Below are 17,207 nucleotides of genomic sequence, written 5' to 3' on the forward strand. Positions count from 1 at the left end.
CTCACTGGCCACTCGGGTCTCTCACCTGCTTCTGCATTGGAAAGGTAAGGGACAAGCTATCCGGGGCTTCTCGGGGTCCCTTCAGCCCACCTCCCAACCATCCTTCAAGACCCAGTTTCAGGGTCACCTCCAGAAAGACTCCCCTATCCTCCTTGGATTGAAAGCACCGCTCTCTGTTCGGCACCCCGTGGTCCTGCTCCAGGGCGTCTGTAAGGCCACCACCAGCTGGAATGAGGTCTGTCTTCTTTATGAGGCTGTAGGCTCATGGAGGGCAGAGTCTTACTTGATTCAACATGCTGCCACCCCCCGGCCCCAACACCTTCCCCAGCCTCTTGGATCGAGTTGGTACATCATATATATTTAAATGTGTTACCAATACATATATGAATTTTTCAAAAGCTAATTTCTCCGGTTTTACACGCATAAGTTATAACCATCTCCCCCCAAGATTCCTTCTGTTCTTACTCAGACCAGTAACAAAGGACATCTTTGTTAGATTGGCCTTTTTTCTTTTTTTTAAATAAACCAGGGACATTTAGGGGGGAAAAGCGATGTTCTTCCTTTGTAATTAGCTGTGATGATTAGACTATCTTTTCCATTATGTTTTATTTTTACTCTCCTGGAATTTATCAAGTGGCCTCTTTTCCATGAAGGTTACCCTTCAACGGAGCAAGGGAGCTTGATTAGAGCACTGGGGGATTTACTTTGTGTTTTTTAAAAAATAGGGAGCGTGGCAGAGAAGGCTGATGTGAGCCAGTGGGTGAAAGGGTGATCCTTCAGCGATAAAAAGGGATTTTCATGCTGAGAAACAGAAGCCCATGCTCCCAGGACAGGATTTCCCCCCCCCCCCCAACAACTGCTCAAGTAATTAATGGTCACTTTTATTTTTGAATTTGTTTTATATGTGGCAAAGCTTCCTGACCAATCCTCACGGCCTGTCATCTGTGCCAAGGGCAAGTTCCTTTTTTTTTTTTTTTTTAAGCACATTAATAATTGTGTTCATCATCTCTGCCTTTCTGTTAGCTGTTTGAGTGTGAGGTTTGTTTTATTACATTTTTGGGGGATACAAATGGATTTCAGAGTCCATTGCACCGTGCCTTGGTAAACTACTTAATGCCTAAGAGGCAACTTAATTTTCTTGTCCAGTGGGGCGGGGCTGTGTGTGCAGCTGGTCACTGGCCTTGCCTGTCCAGTGGGGGCTCAGCTGGGGACATGCTGAGAGCAGTTTCATTTCACACTTGCTTCCTCTTGTCCACAGCTGAGCCAAGAGCTATTCTTCGGCAGGGGGCGGGAGGGGGCAGTGTGCGTAGGGGGGGGTGGGCGGGGGTGGTTCCTGGAGCGTCGTGGCCACAGACCAGGCAGAAGTTTGATTTCCTCCATTTGTCCAGTGAATATTTAGCGCCTGCTTCCAGGCAGGTTCTGAGGATACGGAAGACAAAACAAAGTCCTTCTCTCGTGAACGTGCTCTGTCCAGCTCAACGTCTGTGGGAAGGTAGGCGTCCTTGCTACATAGGCATATTTATTTAGGCCTAACAACTCTGAAAGTAGATGTTTTTAGGGATCACACACAGACACCCCTGTAAACGTGGTTCTGGCCTGTGGCATTTTGCAGAACCGTTAAGCTATGGAATTACGCCGCCTGGGTTTGAAAATAAACCCTGCCTCTTACCAGCTGTGTGGCATCGAACAACGCTGGCTTCAGCGCTCAGATCCTCGTGTCCTCCTCTGTTGCACGAGGCTAATGGTTGGACGTAGCTCTGTGGGTCACCAAGATGACATGGGAGGGGCACTGCCGATGGCCGGACTGCACGGGGATAGCGGCAGGGACGACAAATTTTTCTCCACCCTCTGAGGTTCAGTGGCCAGAGCTGTGAAATAAGCCGACAGAAGACCGATCCACGGGAGAAAAGTGTACACTTTTTTTTTTTTTTTTTTTTGATGTTGAAAACGTTATGGGGCATGGAGGTAGGGGGAGGAGGCTTCAGAGAAGCAGCTAGAACGGGACAAAGGAAGAAACAAAGGGTTTTTTGGACCTTTTAGGGGTGGTGAATTGCAGGAAGGTCACAATACGGGCGGCACTGATGGCAAAAAAGGGTTATCTAGCAGGGCCTGTAGATTTTCCTCAGTGCCCTCTTCCTCTTTGGCGATAAAAGTGTTCTCCCCTCTTTCTGATGTGGGGAGAAAGGGCACCTTTGTAGGGGAATTTATGTCCTGCTTCCAGGCGGGTAGGGAAAAGGCAGAGAGCACATAGTAGGTCTGCTTTTTCTCAATGCCATCTGCTCAGGTAGTCCTTAGGCCACAGGGGCATATCTTGGGTAGCATATTCTGACCCTGGCAGTGTGGACACACCAGCGTATTGTCAGCCTGGCCGGGACAGAGAGCGAGGCTCCTCCTGGTCAGAGTACATGCTTACACCGGTAAGTCTGGAGTCCTTCCTGGACCCAGGCCTGCACCAGGATGACCTAAGATCCAGTTCATGGTCAGAAAGATCACATGTGGGGGCGCCTGGGTGGCTCAGTGGTTTAAGCCTCTGCCTTCAGCTCGGGTCATGATCTCAGGGTCCTGGGATCGAGCCCCACATCGGGCTCTCTGCTTAGCGGGGAGCCTGCTTCTCTGCCTACTTGTGATCTCTGTCTGTCAAATAAATAAATAAAAATCTTAAAAAAAAAAAAAAAGAAAGAAAGAAAAAGAAAGAAAGGTCACATGTGGCAGAGGATCTGGGGACCCCGGGGCTCCCTGGTTCTACCATGTAGGAGGGTGGTCTCAGACGTGTTCCCACTGGTGCAAATGTCACTTTTTTCTCCTTTCTGGACGGGGACAAGGATGCTAACTTCTGTGGTCACCTCCTTCACTTCCCTTCGGTTTCGGTTTAGTTTTCACATGAAGGAGGCCCCCTCTGGCCACCTGCTTCTCATGGGTCCCTGCCCGGCATGCCCAGTCCCATTTGCCCTGCCTTCTCTTTTTTTCCCAAAGCACTTACCACTTCTAACATACTGTCGGATTTGTTTCTTTTCATGTATTATGTTTATTTTTAATTACCTCTTTATCCCATCGGAATGTAACCTCATTAAGGGTCAGGAGCTTTATTTTGTACCTTCGTCGACTTGAAACTGCCTGACACAAACAGGGGCTGTGAAGAGGTGAAGCTTCTGTCTGCTGTCTGCATGGGGCTGGCCTGGCTCCGAGGGCGAGGCCCTGGTGTTCTCCTGCTGGAGGAGAAGGTGGTCACGGCACACCGGCCTGGGGCAAGGTCACTGGGTAGTGGTAGAACCCAAGAGAAGGGCAGTACTACTCTGTGATGAGACAGGATCACTGTGTAGCTCGCAAAACTGGCCGAACCCCTTTTCTCCAGGTCGTGAGAACGACTGCTGTGACTTCACCGATTACAGCTGTAGTTCTCCTCTGTTCCTCCTGCTTCTCACGTTAGGATTACAAGGGCACAGAGTCACAGAATTCCTGCTTTATGGCTGCACCCACCAGAGCAATCCCATGCTTCTGTGAACAAGCCCAAGCTGTGTAACCGTCACCTCCTAACATCCTCGTGCTGGGACGCCCATGATTTGCTAGGATGACTTCCTTTTTTGACTTCAGGTGTGCTCTTGGTGGGTTTTGCATCCAATGGCCTGGAGAATGAAACCTTGGCACTAGGCATCGCTCTACAACAGTGTAGGTTATCATTAATAGATAAATGGGGTTGAACAGATGTGATAGCTGCTTGGCCTGATGTTTTTAATTGGCAAAGCGAGAGGGTTGACCACGTGACTCACTGGGTTTTCTTATAGTCGTCACATTTTCTTGATTCCTGAGACCACTAAGCACTCAGTGTGTGTTAGGCATTGTGGGGCCCTAGGAGAGAGGTAGGAGTAGGAGGTCTTGGAATTCCTTCCTGTGGTGTAGCATTTGTTGTGTGGCCCCATGCCAGATACAGGACCCTGAGTTTTGGTTTTATTAACTGCAGAATTGTGATGATGTTGATTCATAATGATATTAATAAATAATGTTCATTATAGTAATAGCATAAAATTCCCCCACACTTACTCCGTGTTATCTGAACCAAAGTCCCGTGAGTTCTCACAATAACCGAATGAGGGAAGCGCTGTTACTCCATTAACCACGTGAGGATATGATGTCACAGAGAAGTTAAGTCACTTTCCGAAGATCACACAGCTAAACAGCATCAGAATGGGATGAACTCCTCTCACATATTTTCTTCATCATGACACCGCGGTGAACTAACGTGATTGCCGACGAGGGGTCCCGTGGGATGTCTATGAACACTGCGATAAACAGAGCAAAGTTTAAGTGGGGGGCTAAGTCTTGCACAACTTTGACGGCTAGGATGTTAATGCAGGGGTCGTGGTACACACGCCTGAAGGCGTGGAAGTGGAGAGAAAAGGGAAAGCCTGGTGGACAGAGCTGAGAGGACTCCAAGCTACAACTCCAAGAGACACTGTGGGTCTTGAGAAAAGCACAGGGTTCAGAAGCAGAGAGACCCAGGTCTTAGGCTGAGTTTACTGCATATGAGCTCTTGACGACTTTAATTGCTAGATTTTTCATTTGTCAAAAAAAGACATCGGGTCAGTCCCTTCTTGCCTCACCGAGGAGGTAACACTTGTGTAAGGACTCTAGAAATAGGTCACATGCTGTACGGGAGTAAGGCCTCTCTAATTGTGAGATGGTGGGAGCACCCATGTGGTTTCAAGGCATTTCACGGAACATAAGCCAGGTGCCAAGCGATCCCTCTGGCTTCCACTACCCAAACTTCAGAAGGGAGTGTTGCCATAGGAACCTTACCATTATTATTCAGCAGCTGTAGACCTGTAAGGGTAGAGTCTCTTTGAAAGGCCCTTTAGGTTACTTATAGGGTCTTGGGAGCAGGAGTGCGGTAGGAGGGGCATGCTGGAGGTGGGTGGATTGAAACAGGGAGGCCCACAGGGCCCCTTCCCTCGGGTGAGGGGCCCCCGGATGAAAGACGTTGCTACCTTTGAACCATCTGCCTTGTCCCCTCCACTCTGAGTCAGCCTTCATTGTTCAGGGATTTCAGTTGGAAAATGTGTTAGCCACATTATTCTTCCAAATAAGGTTATAACGTCTCGCTGTGTTACAGTGGGGAAGAGTTCCTTCTTTGGAATTTCAAATCATGAGGATGGTGATGGTGTTGATGGTTATAGTCATGCTACTGTCTAGCATTTCCGGGGTGTAATATACCAGGCACCGTATTTGGTATATCTGTGTGCATTGCCTCCTTTAGCCCTTACGGCAAGTTCCTTGTTATTCCCCTTCGTAAATGAAGAAGCACTTACAAGAGAACCTGAATTCCCTGCTCAGTTACCGGCCAGCGGGGCTCAGCGTAGACGTGAATGAGGCCCTTCTGACCTCAACTGCCAAAGCCTTAAGACTCTGCTCCCTGTGTCCTCCCAGAGAATCCTAGGAGCCTTGTCTTTTAGACTGGGAAAGGAGAGTTTGGAAAAGGTGAGACCCCTGTTTGAAGGCCATGAGGCTGGTCCTCCGGATGAAGGCCTGGGTTAAGGCTCCTCCTCCTCAATCCAGAGAGTTAATCTGATTTCTCTCCCGATGGATTTCTCCTAGTGTGGTTTCTTAGACAGAAGCGTGGGTCCCCTTTTGTTTTTCGATTGGAAAAGACCTAAGGCCTCAGAGCCCGACTGACTGGGCTCCCATTCTGCCTGTCTGGCCCAGGTCAGCCACAGGACACGGGACGTGTTTTGTCGTCTCTGTGGGTCTTTATGTTTCCTCATGGGGAAAACTGAGATAACGAACCCTTCTCACACCGGAGGGATGTGAGCAAAATGGAAGGAATTAATGTATTTGAAACTCTTAAGGCAGGGCCTGGGGCATCGTAAGTTACCAGCAGGTGCTACCCGTTCCCTGGCCTGTAGTCCTTGTATGAGTCTGTTCCAGGATGCTGGAATTCGGTCCTTGCCTGAAGCAGGGATGCTGTCATGGGGAAGTCGCTGGTTCGCAAAACACATTTGCTTACGCACGCACCCAGGTGGTTGGGTGTTCCGTGACACAGACCCGCCCGCGTGTGTCTCCTGGACCTGGTGTCGAGGACAAGGGGTTATTTTGATCAGCCTCCCGTCCTGGGGCCTGAGGCTTGGGAGTGACGCCGCGGCGCTGCCCCTAGGCCAGATGTGGCACCCGGACGTGGAGCTTGGATCCTGCTCCCCTTCGTGTGGCTCCCGTGGCACAGCAGGGGTTTGCTGGAGGTGAGGCAGAGGGACCGAGTCCGAGTGAGTGAGGGATGGATGGAGCAGGGATGTGAACCCAGGTCCCTCTGCCCCAGAGTCCCTCTGTGATGGACCCGAGTCACTAGTAGAAGGCCAGTCCATGCAGAACGAGAGTGCTGCAACAGAACGCGGGCCAGCCTCCGGTGAGGCGCTGGGATTTAAGGGCCCTGTGCTTGGCAGGGTGCCGGGGAGAGGGGGCCCCTTCGACTCCATATAGCTTCCAGAGGGGTTCCCGCTTCTCTGTGGCTGAAGCGGAACCCGGTCAGACTAGGGATGAGCTGCTGGCGTGGGGGCAGCTGGTAACAGACACCTCTTTTCTTTTCCTTCATGAATTCTGGAGGCAATGGTTATTACTCGGAGTTATTTAGTGGCCCTTGGGAGGTAGGGACTGGAGCTACTGGCCAACAACTCTGAATGCCTGCGTCTTTCTTAGCCCGCTGCCTCCTTGGGCCTGTGAGCCTGGTTTAAAAACCACGGAGCCGTCACCCCCGTGTGCATCCTCCTACACCGCACACACACCATGACCAGATGTCAGTACGTTTGCCGGGAGCAGTGTTGGGGTGACGGACACAGGCGTGGTGGGAGATTTTGGGTCAGTCTTTTCCTGAGAAGCATCCCCTTGTTTACAGCCTGAACTTGCACAGCAGTTGCAGACAATAATACCACTGCCAGTAGAAAACAGACCAACAAACCAAAGACCCACGGAGGGCTTCACGCGGTGTATGTTGCCAATTTAGTTTTGGTGGACTGGATCTCTGGCTTCTTTCCAGGGGACTGTTGATTGACTATGGGGAGTGGCTGCCCTTTGCCGCCGTGAAATCCCTAATCGGGAGTGGAACAGGGACACCGATGGTTTCGGGGTCCTTCAGATCGTGCCCACAGAACAGGCTGTTCATTTTGTAAGCACCAGCTGGCGTTAGTGGGGGTGGCAGGAATTACTGGTTTGATGGTGGGTCAGGGGCTGTGGCTTGTACTTAGTCTCTTTGCAGGGAGGGAAAACGGATGGGTGAGTTGAGGCAGCAAGAGATGGGGTTGTGCTGGGTTTATTAAGCCGTTGTTTATAAAAGAAAACGGGACGTGGTAGGAAACAGGCCTTGCTTGGCTTTGCCTGGTTTATCATCTAAGGTGATTGGGAATTTTTAGCAGGCTTGGGTCAATCACAGCACACCTGGGGGAGCCCTTGGACAGGTGAGCTGATGGTATTCAATACTCTGAGAAGACCAGTGGATTTCAGGGTGCCTGGCTGGTGCAGTCGGAAGAGCACGTGACCCTTGATCTTCAGGTTTTGAGCTCAAGCCCCACGTTGGGTATAGCAAGTACTAAAAGCACTAAGTAAAAACTTTTTAAAAGTCCAGTGGATTCATGAGTGTTGCTTAGTGATTGAGGGACTGTTTATCAGTCAACTCGGTTCTGGATCTGGACGAATGACAGAACTTAAACTGTAAGTTGTTACAATGTAAAGTATTCCCAGTAGTGTCACCAAGTTAGCTGTACCTTACTGAAGTCTGATTTTTAAAAAATGAATAATGTCCCATCACTGAGCAGAAAGTTTCAGATCAACAACAGGGTGTAATCCACTCTGGGTAAAAATAAAAAATAAATTAACAATAAATAATAAATTAAAAATAATATAAGATATAAATAAATATATAAATATATATTTTATATATAATATATGTATTATATAATATAAAATATAATAATAAAAAATAGAAATAAAAAAAATTTAAAGTTAAAAAAAAAATCACTTCGTGTGTTTGTCCTTGGGTGACACGTTTTGGAAGATCCACAAGAAGCCAGAAAACAATCCAGTATAGAGAGTCATGTACTTAATGACTGCCAACAGCACAGAAAGACAACAACCAGATGTCCTGTGTCTCCTGATGGAGCTGGAATCTGATTGGGACTCTTGATCCAACTCGGAAATCAGAGAGGCACAGGCCCGTGTGGAACGATGGAGGGGCCATCATGAAAACCTAGGCAGCAGGAGTGGAACAGGGGCACCAGTGGTTTCGGGTGAAACCCTCTAGAAAAACAGCCCAGTCCTTCAGCAGGTTAATTGTAAGGGGCAAAAACAGGGCAGCAACTGGGACGTCAGATGCTATTAAGGAGCTAATGTTTTTATTTTCTTAGTGTGGTAACGAAATGGAGGTCTAGATTCTCAAAACCTCTGTTTTTTAGACAAACAATGCTGAAATATTTTTGAGCAGATGGTGATGTATTTGGAGATAGTTTTCAGAAAACCCGCAGGGGTGTGGGAATGGGTAGGGGAGAAGCAAAACGAGACTGGCCGTGACTTGGTACTTGTTGATCCCTGGGTCGCATGCGTGCAAGGATTCTCTCTACTTTTGAATATTTGACATTTTCGATCATACAAGTTTTCGATGAAGTCGTCAGTCATCAAAGTAGTCTCTTTCTCCTCCACTCCGCGTGGAGAGGCATAGTAAGATCCACTGTAAGTAATATCCTGAAATGTTCCAACTTGGTATGACCTTAGATGAGCTAGTTTGCTGGCACTGTCCCCTGGGTTTCCGGGCGCTGGGGGAGGGGAGGGAGAGACTCAGTGGGTGCGGCTTCTCGGATCCCACAAACGCCCTTTGACCGAAGCTCTTCCCTTTGTATATTTTATATCTCAGAGTTTCCCCCATGAGATTTCATTTGGAACAAAAAGACATTTTTGCTGCTTAAAAAAAGAACAGAGTTTGGAAATCACTCCCTAACATTCTAAATTAGGAAACTGAAGCCCTGGGAGGGAAGGTGATGTACCCAGGTTCACACCGAGGGCAGATGGCGTAGCCCCAGACCTCTTGTTAGATGTTCCTTGCACTATTCAGTCATGTTGCTGGTTATTCTTTAAGCTGCTTATGCTGGGTCCCCCAGGAGGATAGGTCACCTGCATTCTGGGTTCAGGTGCTTCCCCCCAACCCCCACAGTGGAAGCTGGGCTGAAGTGATTCTCTGTGTGCAAAGTGCTTGCTCCGGGCTCCGGCTCCAGGCTACCGGACTTGCTCTCTGCCTAAACTCCAGGCTGTCTGTCTGTGCCCGGGAGCCTTGCAGCAGGAGCAAGACATCGAATTTGGGAAATGAACAGTCTCGTTGGGACTCTACATAGGCTGAAAAGCCTGTATATTGAACACTTAATCATTTTTAATGCTTGTTTCATTTGCTGCTCCTCTTTATTTGCCTTCCGTAAAACCTAGGAGCCTCACAGTGACGCAGGAGATGCCCCATCCTTCAGGGCCAGGTACATACATGGAGCACAGCTAGAATGCAGGCCTGGAGGACGGTTTCTGTAAAGTGAGCCCCCCCCCCCCATATCCAGCTATCCATTTAGGCAAAGAGGGGAATGGGTAAACTTGAAGTATTGGGGAGAGTTCTAGGAACAGATTGTTGGGGCTTGGAGTTGCTTATAGTATCTCTGACTTTAATGTTAGGCCAGTGGCCCTGACACCTTTGTTAGTGCCCCGCCCCAAAACCCTCTGCAAGATAAGGCTTAACTTCCATCAGGAACATTTTGATAGAGATTTGGCCAGATTAGGGTTGGGGAGAAGACCTGGGGTAGTGACGGGACATATGGGAGGGTGGTGGTAGTGACTTTGGGTGCATTGGTGTAGCCCCCCCCCCCCCCAGTAAAACTCTTTGATCTACCTGTGATCTCACTCCACTACCCCTGCTTACCTTGAGCTCTCCTGTTTAGTCTCAAGGCTGTTTGGCGTTATGGAGTATACTTAGAGCCGAGCTCCGGTCTGCCACCTGTCTGCTGGAGGCTTCATTAATAATTGCAGTCTTCAAGGCGTGCCTACTGTATGCTCTGACTGTGGGGGGATGGCTAGGCTCTGCCTACTACATGCTCTAAAGTGCATCGTCTAATAAGCTAATGAAAAATAACACGTAAGGGCTTAATTTTATTGAGTCTTTGCTCCTTACCAGGCACCATGTTAATGTTTACCTGCATTTGGTTGTTTAGTCCTTCAACAGCTATAATGGAGAGTTAACATGAGTAACCCCATTTAACAGAGGGGACACTGAGTTCAGAGAGGCCCTGTGGCTTGCCTGAGGTCCTAGAGCTCAGGGTAAGTGCTAGAAGCAGGACTTGACACTAGGCAGCTGTCTCCAGGGCACTCACTCTTACCAGCGTGCTCTCCTGCCTTCTGCTGGGGAGGGGACACTGCAGTGTGCCAAACACAGCCACCGAAGGGCGCATAAGTGCAGAGGTGATGGAGAAGCAGAGGTGACCCACTCTCATGAGTGGGGAGGAGAGAAGTAAGTCAGGGAAGGCTTCAGGGAAGAGGTGAGACCTGGGATGGGTTTGAGGGAAGAGTTGGAGTCTACCCCGGTGGGCCAGGAGTGGAATTCTGTACTGGAACCAGAGCAACAGACTGAGGCCCTGTTGGGAGACTGGCAGGTTGGCTTGTGCAGGGATAGAAAACGCAAGTGGAAGAGAGAGCAGTAGAGGGACCTGCTGGAGAGATCCTCCAGGGCACTGTCTGTACTGCCCTCCTGTTCAGTAGTCACTAGCCACATGTAGCTACTTTAAATTAATTAAAATCAAATTAAATAAAAATTCCAGTTCCTTCGACTTAAGAATCCCATGCAGCTAGTGGCTACCATACCGCCCAGCACAGATGTAGAACAGTGCCGTCATCGCAGAAGGTTCTGTGGGAGAGTGCTGGGCTAAATCATTTTCTTATTTGGCACACACCTGTCAGGCCCCACCTGGCGCGTCACCTGCACGTGTCAGGTGACAAAGAGTTTGTTTTGTTTTGATTTTGGTGGAAGAGCCTGTGTGGGCCGCCTGGGCTCTCAGTGGAGGGTAGGGAGACAGTGTTGCAGTTAGAGGAGAAGCCTCGGATAATTGCTGAAGATACAAATGTTGGTGACTTTGTTTTTAAGGCCCCGCTCAGATCGGTACATAAAGCTCCCAAGAAATATGTCATTTCCCCTCTAAGCCGTCAGAACTACTAGTTTCATTAAAAGGCAATGGCAAATCTATTTTTAATTTTATTTTTTATTAAAAAACACCCTACCGCTTGAGATTCTAATCTCTAACTGAATAATAGGTGTCATTTTAGAGTTGCAAATAGCCAGCAAAATAGCGTGCATCGAGAGTGCTTAATAAATAGGATTTGGGGCTTTACATTAGTGTAGGGACAAAAATAGGTCAAAAAGCTTTTCCTTTTTCCTTTTGAGTACAATGTTCTGACTTTCCAGATGGCGAGGAACCATTTAGAGCTATAAAGGGATTTTGATTTAGATAATGGTAACCTTGCTTAATTTCAGAAAATTTATGTTTTGTTAAAGGGGCTTGGCTTTCTTTGAAGCTCTCTGAGCAGTGGATCAATAGTTTTGCATGTTACTTGCGACCAAGAGATTTCTGTTTTGAGGGCTTTTTGTGATTTACTCCCTGTGTTTTGAAACAGTTCGCCACTATTTTTGGAGTATTTGCTTCCAGAAGATTTGTACTTGAGTCCTGATCATGTCTAGTAGTAGCGGTGTGACTTTGGGTGAGTCAGGCAGTCTGTAGTGAGCACCTCTTGGTTTTCTAACTCAGTATTTATTCACCCTGCTTGGTGTTCCTCTGGAAGTCTACTTTAGCCCATGAACTTTGGAGGAGATGATACTGTGCCTAACTTCAGGGTTTGACCTGTAATGCAAATCACCCCCTCATTGCAGTGATTTGGTGGGCACAATTAAGTGCCATGGGACTTCTGTAGGGACTGTCGAGACAGGTGCCTGTGTTCTTGCCTTGCCACTGGCCTTGATGCTTAAAGGCAGTAGCTGTACACATCCTAGCCACATCCTACCTCACAGCTCTCATTTCACTGCCTGGTGTCTGAGAATGAGGCCAGTGTGGATAAGAGCAGAGCTGAGAACCAGAGACAGACCAGGTCATCCCTTAGACCTAGATCACACCTTACCGGGGGGCAGATCTACCCTTGGATCTACCCTTGGTAGACTTAGAAGCCACTACATTCTCTATTTTGTTTAGAATAGTTCTTCTATCACTTGCAACTGGGAAACCCCCCTTATAGTCTTTTACATGTGCATAAAGGAAAAAATATTGAAATGTTTGCCCATCCCCTAGGGTTGTTGTAAAGGTGAAGGAGGGTGATATATCCAGAAGCATTTTCAAAGGGTAAAATCATGTTCAGATATTAGATATTGGCAAGAAAAAAAAAGTGTTAGAATCTTTCAAGCCAAATTTTGACTTTGTTCTTTTTAGACGGGGAGCAACAATTACTTTAATGGATCAAAGCTGAAAGAAGAGATTATACCATATTGTAATAGTCTTAGTGTTTTTCCCAGACTAAGTTGGCCTCCCAAAATTATTTTAAATGAATATATGTAAAAGCAGTTCTTAAGGACTGGGAGTAAGACTGCAAAAGGATTCTTTATTTTGAGGACCATTTTTGTTTTTCTGAACTAGATCCTTTTTTAGTATATCAGTTTTCCTAAATTTTTAAGTGGGGCTATCCACTGTTTTACATGTGATTGAACCGAGGACTTAAAAAAAAAAAAGTATATTTATTTTGGGGGGAAGGGGCAAAGGAAGAGGGAAAGAGCCTTAAGCAGACTTTGTGCTAAGCATGGAGCCTGATAGGGCACCCTGAGATCAAGACCTGAGCTGAAACCAAGAATCAGGTGCTCAGCTGACTGTGCCGCTCAGGCACCCCATTAAATCAGATACTTTTATATTAAGTATGGGATAGGGTAGAATTCCAGACCTAGTCACTATGGATGTGGTTTTCACATTACACATTTTCCTCTTTTGGTTTGTATTCTCTCTTACCTTCTGCAGTTGGGCATTTTAGAGTCATGTTCTCTAATGATCTAGCCTATGGATCATGTAGTAATAATTTCATATTCCACAAGGGGCTGGGATGAGCAGAATTTTTAAGTCCTAAACAGCAGAAAGGGCATGGTTTATGGTTGGGTGGATGTGGGTGTGAGATCTGGAGCCCCCACTGCTGGGTCTGGGTGGCTTCGTGTGAAAAAAGGAAGGCTTACCGTTCTCTGTGGTGGGTTTGTTGTGAGGATTGCAGGGGCTGATGTGTGTGAAAGCACCTCACACCTGGTAGGTAGTCAGTAATCACTTTTCTTATCTTCTTATTCATGTAGATGAGATATTTTCAGGCAGTGAGTCTAGCTCTAGGGAAATTAGGAATTTTATTAAAGAATCAATTGGTCCCAGTAGCATTCATCTTTTAATTCTTTAGACTACTAAATAATCTTGTTCTCACCAGATGTTCTGTTTTTTTGAGATCTGGGCACATTTAGGTAGAAAGAGGAGAGAATGTTCTCCATTCAGGCATGCTAAAATATATTTATTTGTCCATTCACTTACTCATTCAAATTATAATGGGAACTTTCTCTGCCAGGTGTTGAGGAAACATCTTTCACCTGTCCTAAGTCATTTCTTATCTCTCTGGTAGGTCGGTGGACTTTGGGGTTATTTATAAAGCTGATACTTGGATAAAAGTAGAGTTTTCTGCCACAATTCCGTGTTTGCTCATTCTCTTAGGACAGATTTTTCTGTCATGGGCAAAGTCCATTTCTTTCACTTTTTTCACTCTCTTGATGCAAATGAAAATGTGGAGAGCTCTCGGGGGAAAGTGCGCAGGATAAATTCTGCAGACAAAATCGGGAGACCCAGGCTCTGGGAAAAGTAACCAGGAGGTGGAGAGCTACAGGTAGAACTTTCAGCACTGGAGCTGTCCAAAAGCACTTTTTTTTTTTGGGGGGGGAATCTAGTGCCTCTGTGAGTTACTGAAGATTGAGTAGAGGCGATTCCAGTGTCCATAGCCCCAGCTTAAAATATCAGGAGAACCTTGACGTTCAATCCGTGTGATAAGAGACAGCCATGCAGAGTGGTCTAAGCAGAGATTAGCAAAGTACAGCCCACCACCTGAGCCCTTCAGATAAGAAGGTCTTTTATTACATTTTTCAGTGGTCAAAAAAAAAAAAAAAAGAAAAGAAAATACTGTTTCATGACATGTGAAAATGGCATGGAATTTAAATGTCAGCGTCCACAAAGAAGAGGTTGTTGGTACACAACCACACCTGTTCCTTCACTGTTGTCTGTGGCTGCTTGCTGCCTCAAGACCAGAGTGGAGTGTTTGCAACAGAGGCCATATGGCCAGAGAGCCTAAAAGATTTACTGTCTGACCTTTTACGTAAATAGTGTGCTGATCCATACTCTCGAGTAGAGCTTCTGGACTCTTCTCACGCCGGAGCTTTGTAGAAGATCATGACGTTTGCTCAGCAGACTGTGATGCGTGGGAGGGGCCCCGTGGGCTGCAGGAGGGAGGGGCAGCGGCTCAGCGCACCTGCCATCCTTGCTCCAAGGCCACTCTGGCCAGAGGCTTCGACCCCACCTGTGACTGTTTCATACGGACACCCTCCCATGTGCTTGCTTTTCTCCATCTTCTTAAGGTTGCCTGGGGACTCAGATGTCTGCAGTCCTCTACATCATGTCTCGCAGAGCTCTGTACAATTTACAGATGCTTTTCACTTGTGCTTTCGTCTTTTTTTCTTTGTCCTCACGCCCTAGCTCTGCCTTTTGTAATCTGGTTGAATTAGCCCTTCTTGAAGGTTTGTTAAGGACAGATATGAAAGTGTTGTTAAGAATTTCATAATGCTGTTGGAGAAACGGTCTTCCTCTTACATATGGGGAACGGAGGGTATTACAGAGACTCTGCCCTCAAAGTGACTGTCCTGGGATCTGTCACAGCCCCAACACCTGCTGATAGAAATGGCCTCATGCTGTTGATGGGGCTGGCCTAGGCGTCTGTGCTCGTTGCTATAAGGGTGGGCAGCTGGCGAACTGGACATTCCACAGAGTCTGGGCAGCATTTTTTGTAGTGGGTTAGCGTAAGAACCTGAAACCTGGTGTGACTATGGTGATTAGCTAAGTGTATCTTTTAGAGAATCTTAACTAGAAATACAGAGCAAAGAAGTTGCTGAGTAGCAGGAAAAGAAGCAGCCAGAGAAATTCATTCCAGTGGCAAATAGTTACAGTGTTTCTGCTATGAATGAGGTACTCTTCTAGGCGTATGGAGAAGCAAAGCCCCTTCTTTCTTGGCTATTATATTCCAGGGTAAGTGGATATAGAAAAATGCTTTTTAAAGGTAAGTGCTTACAGAGGCGCCTGGGTGGCCCCGTTGGTTAATTGTCTGCCTTCGGCTCAGGTCATGATCCCAGGGTCCTGAGATTGAGCCCCACATTGGGCTCCCTGCTCGATGGGGATCCTGCTTCTCCCTCTCCCCACTTGTGCTCCATCTCTCTCTCTCTCTGTCTCTCATTCTTTCTCTCTCTCTCTCAAATAATAAATCTTAAGAAAAAGGTAAGTGCTATAAAGGAAATAATCCCAATCGATGGGCTAGAGAGAGGACGGCAAAAGGAAGGGGTTAGCTGTCAGGGAAGGACTCTCAGGGAGGGGACAGCTGAAGGCTGCAATTAAGTGGTTATGCCAAGATAGGACAGTAGGGCATTCTAGGCAGAGGGATCAGCATGTGCAAAGGTCCTGAGGTGCAAGACACTTGGCTTTGTTCAAAGCACAGAGAAAAGCCGTTGTGTTTGAGATGTAGCAGTGCGATATGAGGTTGGAGGAGACAGGGCCAGACCTTACAAACACATGGAGCCAGGGAATCAGCTCTCGACAGAGCTTGTGCTCCCCGAGCGGATGTCCCTTGTGCTGCCTGGGTTCTGGAAGCCAGTCCTATGTTGCTTGGTGGTACTACAGCTGCTGTTCCGGGGCTCGTGGGAGGGGCTATCACCGTTTTTGTCCTTGAAGTGTTCACAGTGCATTGCCGTTATATGAGCTGGCCTCATTAAGTCTCTGTTTTTCGCAATCCGATCTGAATCACAGCTGGTACTTAACAGTATGCCAGACCTGTCTCCATACGTGGATTAACTCTTTTTTCCCCGCCAGTGTGGTAGATAACTATGATCATCCCCATTTTTCAGATTGAGAACCTGAGTCATGGAGAGGTTAGGTTACTTGTCTGAAGTCACTAGCTAGAAAGTGGGAGGGCTGAAGTTTGAGCTCAGGTGGGTCGACTCTGAAGCTCAGACTTCTCCTTCCCCATCCTGCGCTGCGCCTTGAAACCCAGGAGTGCGGCCGAGGTACCTGGCTCTGGAGCCAGGCCTGGATGGAACTGGGTAGGAATAGAAGGAACGGAGGACTGTGGGTAGGTGTAGACAGGCGAGATTCAGCCTGGCGGGGGGCGGGAAGAGCTGAGGTGGCAGGGGGTTCTTGACATGCATGAAGCAGCAAATGGAAAGAATGATAAGACAGTGCTTGCTCTTGGTCCTATTGGCCGGGGGAGCCCTTCCGTGTTCCCAGGGGAACTGGGAATGGGGAGATAAACACTTAGTTGGCACCACTGTATGCCAGACATTTGTTACTGTTTTTAACACCCCTGCCCACCACCCCCCAAAAGAAGACCCTGCAAGCAGTTGGCCTTGATCCCGTTTCGCTGTTGAAGCACCATGTTCAGAGGGGTAGAGATCTCTGCCATCGTCACCTAGCAAGTAGGGCGCCAATCCAGGATTTGACCTTTTGAACTATCTGACTCCACCGTTTCTCCACTCCACCATCCCTCCTCTGTCCCACCTGCTTCCTGCTGGACAGAGGAGCAAGCTCACTCTACATGGGTCATTGTTAACTCCTCCTGGCTGTGGATCCCTTTGGGGAGGCTGTTAAAATGTAGTCTCTTCTCCAGAAGTGCTCATTTGTGCACACTTGCACGCACACACAGATCTGCGTGCCCATTGAAGGGCTTTGCTGCATCTCTTGAATGGGTCCAGAGCCCTGTTCCCCATCTCTCAAGGTCAGGCTGGACCTGACATAGCAGCACAGTTGGTGGGAGGTGGGGGGAAAGAGGAACCGAGTGATTCCTGACTGCTGGCCTTAAGTGGAGCCAGTAAGCTGTTACCTGTCTTCGCTAAATAGCATCAC

General features: G+C 47.8%; 1 protein-coding gene across 3 annotated transcripts in view; it reads left to right on the forward strand.

Annotated features, from left to right (window-relative positions):
• The window catches only part of LARGE1 (LARGE xylosyl- and glucuronyltransferase 1), a 521,107-nt gene that overhangs the window by 55,879 nt on the left and 448,021 nt on the right, over nucleotides 1-17,207 (forward strand). The window contains exon 1 of one of the 3 annotated variants that reach the window (XM_013051560.2): nucleotides 1,363-1,492. The exons of the other annotated variants lie outside the window; for them this stretch is intronic. The gene's annotated coding sequence lies outside the window, so the exon portion shown is untranslated. Of the gene's footprint in view, nucleotides 1-1,362; nucleotides 1,493-17,207 lie in introns of those variants that run through there. 3 annotated transcript variants of the gene reach the window in all.

This window comes from Mustela putorius, unplaced genomic scaffold (genome assembly GCF_011764305.1).
Source record: "Mustela putorius furo isolate JIRA1106 unplaced genomic scaffold, ASM1176430v1.1 tig00000738_pilon_pilon_pilon, whole genome shotgun sequence".
Lineage (NCBI taxonomy): Eukaryota > Metazoa > Chordata > Mammalia > Carnivora > Mustelidae > Mustela > Mustela putorius.